The following is an 8,694-nucleotide window of genomic DNA, read 5'->3' on the forward strand; positions in this document are numbered from 1 at the left end:
TGGGGAAACCGTCTCGGGGATGAAGACGACGGCCGGTTACTTCGAGCGTGGCCATAAAGCAGAGCGGCGAGCTGCAGACCCTTGGGAGCTGCGTCCAGACAGAATTTTGTCTTTGAGATTGTCTATTGTCTACCAGTGCACATTAAGGTCTCATCGGCCACCGTGCACTGGTCTATTTGGATCTAAATTATTTCTTTGGCGAATACCCGTGAAGCCGGGGTAAATTTGACCTACTTTGGCTCTTAATTAATCTTTTTGCCCTGAAAGGTCACAGGGGCAGGTCCATCCTTAATAACTCCGTGAAGGGGCTCGAATGGACCTGTAAATAAACTCTGAACAACAACAACATCGCAACTCATTGTAACAAACTGGTGGTGCGGTGGTCGAGTGGTAACACTCTGGTCTACCATTCCATAGGTCCCCGGTTCAAATCCCGGCCGGGGCACTGGAAATTTCAGAAATGCTTCAAGTGTTTCCCACCCAACTAGAGATGTACTGGTATGAAACCCAGGTAATTTTCGCGTGTATCGGTGCTATACACTGAGCACGTAAAAGAACCAAGGTATCTATTCGCAAAGAGCTAGGGTATCGCACCCGGATTCCTTGTATCCCAATACTGTCTCTTCTGCTTGATGTCTCTTCAGCAAAAAACCAAAAAGAACCCCATTGGTAATAAGTGCTTGCACTTTCATGGGTTATCCTTGACCACAAGGTCAAAATAAATACAACAATACAACTACAACAATCAATAATACGTGTCGCGCTTCGCGCTCTATATGTAGTAGGTATAGTACGTAGGGCCTATGATAGACAACCATAAAAATACATGGATAATAGATGTGGTGTTTGCATTTATTTGTTGATATAAAAACATGTGTATTTTTTTATAATATATTTAAGTATGTAAGACATTTTAATTAACGTTGTCACCACGCGGCATCCATTAATTTTAATAAAAATTTCCAATTGTAGTATAATGGATTTAAAAATGTCTGCATAAAATAAAGCTTTATTATATTAATTAACCTGACTGAAAAAAAATGTCAGCCGCCGAACTGTTCCGTTCGTGCCGGAACCCGGGATTGAACCGGGCGCCTTTAGGTGATTGTTGCGTAAACAACTTCAGTCTTACGCTCTCTCAACTGAGCTATTCCGGCTGACATCATTTATGTACTGCTATTTGGTGAAGTTTTGTATAGCGATCGTTATTATATGTCTATAAATAAACTAATACATTGTACGTTTTCGTACCACTACGCATTCCAATAAACTTGCTTGCGCGATAGGTCGTCAAATATCGTACTGCATTGATTCTCCACTAAATAAGCAAATTAGAAAAAACACAAAATAAATATATTTTGATTATGTTTTGTTTTTATACAAAACCGGAAAGTTTCGCGTATTTGCCCAGTCCTGTGATCTTTCCCCTGTGATCAGTTGTGGATCAGTTATTAATTAAAACAATTGGCTTTGCATTATTGGCAATAAATGTTGTAATAAATGTAATTGACACAAATGCAGTACTTATTTACACTAATTTACACAAAAAATCACCACTATGCAAGATATTCTTAATCAAACGTATATACATCGATCCGTAAAATAACTTCTCCTCCCATAAGCGAAAAAAATGCATTACATACTAGTCGCCGCTCTCCATAGCGACGCCAATAAGAAAAGCGTTACAATATAATGCTTCAGCATCTTCGATACAGGACCTTTTTTTTCATTGTCCGGAGTCTTCATTTGTTTAATTATAATGCACCGATTTTTTTGTAATACATTTTACTACAAATGAAACCGTTTTCAAACGTTTTATAGCAGTTTGTAAACACATGTATAAAACCAATCTTCATGTAAGTGTATGCAATATCGGCACTGTTTATACCGTTCATTAAATGCCATTATTACCAGGCGAAAGTGTAGCGTGTGTGTTTGTCTTGTAACTCTTTTAGAAATACCCTTAAACAGCCACTGTAATCATTCAGCGTGTCATATAAACACACATAAAAAGCAACATGTTAAAGATTAATGACTGTTCGAGCGGAATTGTATTCTAGCATATCAACGGCAATATGGTTTACAACTTGTGACCGGTTGTTCAAAATAAATTAAAGCCAGCAGGGAATTCGTGGATGGTAAAATCGAGTCAAACGACAAAACGTTATAAAGATATATATCCTTGAATGCCCAACTTCGACGCATACAAGCAGTTTGTTGAAGTTTTGTTGCCCAATATAGGGATTTATGTAATTAATTGTGTTATTTCATTACACATTTACCTTTTATTTACACATTTTACACATTTTAAATTCAATCGATTTGGTTATCAACAAAAAATCGTTGAAAAACGAAATGGCCAAAGTCTATGTAACGGCAGCCATATTTGTTGAGAGTGCTCTTAAACGACGCATCTGGTTGGTTACCTGATTTCAATGTAAATAGTAAATGAAAATAAGTAATAAAAATAATATGCAATTACCAACATAAACACTTGCTACATGTAGTTAAAATTGTAATACAGCATAACCAAAAACATATCCGGCTTCAAATCAAAGTATAGTGAACTTTTGCAGACGAAACCGATGCATTATCCCACGGTCTTATTTACAAAACAACTGGGTGTAAAGTGTTCAAAAGTAAAATACATAAAAATCCATCAATTGCAAACCAATGAACCATATCTTACCTTTTAACCCGCTATTTTCCACTTAACAAACAACAACTATAGTAAATTGTGCATAGAGTACCATGTGCTATTGTATGAAGTCAACGGATGTCGCTTATGTATCAATCAGAGGCAAAACAAAAATTGCGTCGAATTAGGGCAGCGTCGATTCGGGTCACAATGAGGATAGGAATAAAAGCTCGGTCCATAGATGAGACTTCAAGGAAATTCAAGACAAACGTGCCACCGGGAGTCTTCTGTAAATTATTGTTTTGTTTAATGGTCGATTTTTCCACGACAGGTACTTTCGAACATAAATGCTAATAAATATGTCATATATCGATAAGTGTCACTAAAATTTAAGGAAATGTAATAACGTCCGTAACGTTTTACTATTTTCGAGTGTATACTTTGGGTATTGATAAAATGCAGAAAATGCTAATTAACAAACACCCCCAACAAACACCCCCAGCATGCAAGGTTTCAGGAGGATCGACGGCCATCCAGACACCTTGAACACTGTGAAGATGAAAAAGAATCATATTACTTCTCATTTAATGTTGGCGATTGTCCGTGGTATAAATGCTACTGTCTATATTAACATCATTTATACTATTAGATAATATTAGACGAGAATGTGTTCAATTTGTTCGCTCCATACAAGTTGAGCCTCGTCAATAAAGCGCGAAACTCGCCTTACACGAGAAAAAGGCGGCCAATAAGGAAAACACGGCCAATACGGGAAAAGATCGGCAAATACGAGATTAAAAAACCAGGAAAAACTCGGCCTTATATGAGAATCTAAAATTTCGACAATTTTGGACGCCAGTTTGAAGTTGTGTGCTTAGCGTTGGTGCAAAAGTTTAAATCTTTAAAAATATAATATTGCAGTTTATCGAAAGGCTCGCGACAACAATTAGTTGTTTCATACCTTTATTGGCTACAGCAATTTTCACAGCTATCAATTATTCACACATTGTGTACACACCGGTCTTACTGACAATAACGTAGTGACGTCACCATCTATGTATAGAATGATCATTCACATAACTCCACATAATAACGCGCACTTTTGTTTAGAATCCTAGTTACCTTTCAAGTCTATTTGTTATTGAAATTTCCTATTTAAATTCGTCTCCTTAAGTTATTGTTTTTCTGTTTCAATTTCAAGTCCATTTTCTTGAGAATCTTTTTTCTTGAATTTCATAAATCAATTCAATATAAAATTCCTCGGAGGCAATTGCATTGAAAGCTCATGCTGTTAACATCAACATTGCATTTAAGAAGGATTACATTATCGATGTCATGGGAAGGTACTGAATAATGCTCAAGTTTAAAATCAAATGATTTCTTATCTTTAAGACCTTCTCAAAGCAATCAAATCAAAGTGCAATATCAATAACCAAATCATCATATAATAAAAAAGAAGAAAGTTGGATTTTGAAATTAACTATTCATATATACTCTGTCTACCCCTATGTTAACTGTGTACACAAATCCGATGGATGGCACACACCAACATCCGTTTTTCTGAGCATATGCTTTCTACGGTTAACATACACATCCACTTTTTTGGAGCTTCTTTATATCATGTTGTAATATTTTGAATTACATATTACATTTAAATAAAAAGTGAACTAATAATCTAACGTCTGAATCATCATTTACATTTGATTCTTTATGTATTATGCTTTAATTATTTTACTAGTATGTGGGGCGCAAACGTTGTGCTATATTTGTCTTAAAATTAAACAAGTAAAACATTATGTTCACGTCAAATTGACATTTATTCACTCATTTGCTTACAACTTGAGGACATAATGTTTCACACATAGTAGAAAACGACATGGTAGCAGTATAAGATAAATTTATTCAAGGATATTAGCGGCTTTTTAGGAATGAATGGGTACAATATACTTGTTGATATAGGTACATGTATACAATATCAACTTTAAATAATTACGCTTTATATTGCAGAGTCAATGATGAAACGTTATGTATTGATGTTTCTTGAAAGAGTATGGTAGGTTTCAAGACAGCATTCGAATAACCGTATAATTCGATTTATGCAAACAGTCGAACAATTAATCAACAAGATATGAAGTGTTTTATGCTTCCGTATATGCCCATGCCACAGCTTCTGAAATTAATTTTACGGTATGATGTTTCGAACTTCACTTCAAGAATAATTGAATAATAGAATCCACCCATTATGGGAAAATCACCGTTTTCGATATGAACGGATACATGTGAAAAGACATAATTTTCTCTCAAGTTTGAAAATTGCCAACGAAGAATCATTTAGTTTTTGGGACATTAATATAATATTAATAATGCCCGGTAATACGCTTAACATTCAATAATGTTTTTTTTCTTTAAAATATTTTATTAAATATCGTTATGTGTATGCTAATCATAATTGAATATCGACCTCCTCTCCAACAATTTACATATTTTTAATGGTTTTAATATCCCACGTGCTGGCATAAGCAAGCGAGACATATGTCATTTGTAAGGACAATGGACGGAACATACTTTAAATGTAAAAACAATGTGAGGACAATGGATGGAACATACTTTAAATGTAAATACAATGTAAGGACAATGGATGGAACATACTTTAAATGTAAATACAATGCAAGGACAATGGATGGAACATACTTTAAATGTAAAAACAATGTGAGGACAATGGATGGAACGTACTTTAAATGTAAATACAATGTAAGGACAATGGATGGAAATACTTTAAATGTAAATACAATATAAGGACAATGGATGGAACATACTTTAAATGTAAATACAATGTAAGGACAATGGATGGAACATACTTTAAATGTAAATACAATGTAAGGACAATGGATGGAACATACTTTAAATGTAAATACAATGTAAGGACAATGGATGGAACATACTTTAAATGTAAATACAATGTGAGAGACTAACAGACTTGGCCAGACCCGCTCCATGTATTACCATACTGTATCCAATACTAGGAAATACCGTGTCCAACATTTAGATGGTATATAATCACAAATTAAAATCTTCTTAATGGATATTACGAGCATGTATCAAACCACTGTGAGCTTGACATTTGACCTGAATAAATAAATAAATAGGCTTCCTTCTTTCCTCCTATACAACATGCATACCAAATGTAATCGTAAATGAAATCATGCGGAATCTAAATGTCCGATCACCCGACCATCCGATTGAACTATCGACCGACCTATAGACAGGTGCAATCCAATTTATACTACCAATTTAAACTCTTTCAACATACCTTAAAATGTTTCAACTTTCAAATCGAGTGCTTTTTCGTTCACCCTATACCCAAAATCAAAATCCTGATTATATGACTTTAGTTAACGTTTGACAATGCGTAAAATATTACTAGTTTTTGTCACACCATGTTTCCACCATTTGTTCAGAGGTCCGTCTACTAGCGTTTGCTAAGGCGTAGCAAAAAGCACTAAAGCACGAATACTAGCGTTGGCAATTGACGCTCTGTCTGCGGCAAGGCGTTTTTTTCGCGCGGAACCAAACACAGTACCTGCTCCTTTGATATCGTCGAGGACTCAGAGATACATTTGCTTTATCCGAGTTTCCAATTGCGGATCTTTGTGGTGGGAGTCTTTTTGCGTTTCGTTGTCGATTTGTAGAGTGAATTTGTAGAGTGCGTAGTTGCATTAACGGATTTACAATTTCGAAGTTGTATGTATGTTTGTATTTATTAATGTTATGCATGAATGGTTAAATGAATGAATGAATAAATTTATGGATTGATTTATTGATGGATGGGTAGATCGGTGGCTAGATCGATACATTGATAGATGGATTGACTGCTGCGTGGATGGATGGACGGTTTGATTGAAAAAACGGAAGGATTGATAAATGAATGGATGGGAAGACTTAGCCTTCGCGACGTAGATGTCATCATTATCTCCCGCAAGGGGAATGCTAATAGGCTCATTCTACTCGAGCTCCATCTACGCATGTCCGTTTTCATTATAGCCATCGCTGCAAGACGAAAAGTAAGCTTCATTTCATGAAATTTAGCATCGTCCTGAGTGTGAGGATAATGACGTTCACTTTTACCGTATTGTATTCAATTACCTTTTTTCTATATTATGTAATTTATATGTTTATTAATAATGAATTTTGCGTATATATTAGGCCAAAAGGGTGTTAGAAGTGTGTTTATTAACCACGCATAAGATCTACAAAATGTTGTATTTGACACTAAATAACGACACTGCAAACAAATATTTTCAATTCAAAATGATTTTATGAATATTTTTGCAGTTAACTCCCGCTGCGGTTGGATCTTCATCATGCGGTGTGAAATATGAAATATGCATCGCTTACTTTGTCCACAGTAAAAAGGAATTCAGTGTCATTTCAAAATGTCTGATGCTCTGAACACAATAGTTTGTTAAAAATGTGTTTCATATATAAATAACGTAATTTCTTAGACAAAATATGTAGACAAGCCAAATAGTTTGATTAAACAATTGCATGTTGACACATTTTCAAAAATTCAAAACTGTTTCTGCAGCCTGTTTGTTTGTGCAATTAGGAAACACATAATTATGCATTTATTTCACAGGGTGTCGTTCAGTGTTATGACAAATAACACGTTTTAGGAACATTAATAGATGGAGCACAGTCAAATCACGTGTTGTGTTAAGGCATCATCACATAATACTGCATGGCTAAAAAGTCAATATAAGTATTATGATTTACATGTGTTTTAAAACGCATGTGTTTAAAGGTTTTTTGAACCTCAAATTACCAACTTAAAATAGCAAACACCATGAACAAGCAATATACAATAACTGGAACGGAAGACAAAAGAAAATACCTTGCTTGAAATTCCGGGTGAACCCAGCGAATATCAATGGATTAAGCGCAGCATTTGAGTAGTCTAAACAACCGACAATGAACTGTATCGTGAACCACCATTCTTCCAGCTGCAAGAGAGCCATTACGTTATATAAGCACGAGGTAAACACCATTCTCCGAGGTTTAATATATCAAAGCAGTTATATAGGCATATGGTGAACCACAAATCTCCGAGGTTCACGAAATTAATGCAGTTATATCAGCACATTGTGAACTACCATTATCCGAGGTCACAGAAAGCAATGCAGGTATGTAAGCACATGATTACCAATCATTATTCGGCGTAGCTGTACTAAGCCTGCTTTTCACCTGACCTTTGTAAGTGTCCAATTAAATTCAAATAAAATTTCCCGCGGATAGGTACGAATGGATACACTTCATTTATTCCATTGGCTGATTTGAGTATACCACCAGAACATTGGAAACATATCCGCGTCTTTGTAACACTGTTTTACTGCATGAAACAATTTTATCTCTAATGAAAAGGCTTATTAGATAGAACAGTTATACACTCAATTCTCGATATCAATACAGTTTGTGCGTGCACCTTTTTTTCATAGAATTACCAGCGCAAAAGCGTTTATACTTAAAGGCTATGTTCTCATATTTAGTACTTTATTCCATATTCCTGTCAACATGTAAACATGTAAAAGTATAAAGAGCAGTAAAGCGATGCTTCACTTTAATGGACTGCATTTCAACTCGCGAGGTATCGAGTTTATAAACAGGTCATCACCGGAGTTCGCGGCCAGTAAAATAATCGTTATATAATAAAGGCGCTATCCGTGAACTAGGTGACCTGGCATTTCCTTTAGACCGGAAATATGTTAAATGAAGATTATTCAGCAATATAATTATGGTATGTCAATAATAGATTCTTACTGTGTTTTCAACAATACAACGATAAATATTATTTTTGATTAATTTAACAATAATTATTCCACCATATTGACTAATGTATTAAGCATGGGCGCGATGATTCTCGATACTGTTAATAATCGAATCGAATGGCAATGCCCGACAAACCACTAAAACAGGTTTGTTCGAAGAACGCGCCTATAAATACGGATAATTCGCGTGTGGCCGGTTGTTTTAATTTCACTTCCATTCTTCTTTTGGTTTTC

At 35.2% G+C, this 8,694-nt stretch overlaps 1 protein-coding gene across 1 annotated transcript in view; it reads right to left on the reverse strand.

The window, feature by feature from the left end:
• LOC127840184 (uncharacterized) overlaps positions 1–7,658 on the reverse strand; it is a 26,229-nt gene extending 18,571 nt beyond the window's left edge. The window contains exon 1 of the mRNA XM_052368693.1: positions 7,530–7,658. The gene's annotated coding sequence lies outside the window, so the exon portion shown is untranslated. The remainder of the gene's footprint in view (positions 1–7,529) is intronic.
• Between the last annotated feature and the right edge of the window lie 1,036 nt (positions 7,659–8,694).

The sequence above is a fragment of the Dreissena polymorpha genome, chromosome 1 (assembly GCF_020536995.1).
Source record: "Dreissena polymorpha isolate Duluth1 chromosome 1, UMN_Dpol_1.0, whole genome shotgun sequence".
In the NCBI taxonomy this organism is placed as follows: Eukaryota; Metazoa; Mollusca; class Bivalvia; order Myida; family Dreissenidae; genus Dreissena; species Dreissena polymorpha.